General features: G+C 51.1%; 1 protein-coding gene across 2 annotated transcripts in view; it reads left to right on the forward strand.

The window, feature by feature from the left end:
• The window catches only part of slc29a4a (solute carrier family 29 member 4a), a 22020-nt gene that overhangs the window by 11581 nt on the left and 10032 nt on the right, over positions 1-407 (forward strand). The window lies entirely within an intron of this gene.

The following is a 407-nucleotide window of genomic DNA, read 5'->3' on the forward strand; positions in this document are numbered from 1 at the left end:
GGGGGGACACAGAGCAGGACACCGGTCCCGACAACGACGAGCAGAAATGATGGAAGAGGAGGAAAATCCTCTTTGTAGTCACGCTTGAAGCAGCACTTAGTTAGACTGAAGACATGGAGCTAATGTTCTTCATCACACCCCCGCGTGCGTGTGTGTGTGTGTGCGCGTGTGTGTGTGTGTGTGTGTGTGTGTGTGTGTTTAGAGCCTTCAAAGGAAAACATGGCACCTCAGGGTGTCGTCATTTCATATGTGCATGATTGTGTGTGTGTGTATATGAGGGATGCCCTGTATTTTACAGTAGTGTGTGTTGGTGGTGTGAGTGTGATGTTTTGTTGGGGGGGGGGCTGATCCAGGCGGCTCTTTGTTCTGGTTGCCAGGGGAAACCGAGGCAGCGCTCTATATTATGG

This window comes from Seriola lalandi, unplaced genomic scaffold (assembly GCF_002814215.2).
Source record: "Seriola lalandi dorsalis isolate HSWRI2012SDOR001 ecotype SW California unplaced genomic scaffold, Sedor1 jcf7180002055004, whole genome shotgun sequence".
Lineage (NCBI taxonomy): Eukaryota > Metazoa > Chordata > Actinopteri > Carangiformes > Carangidae > Seriola > Seriola lalandi.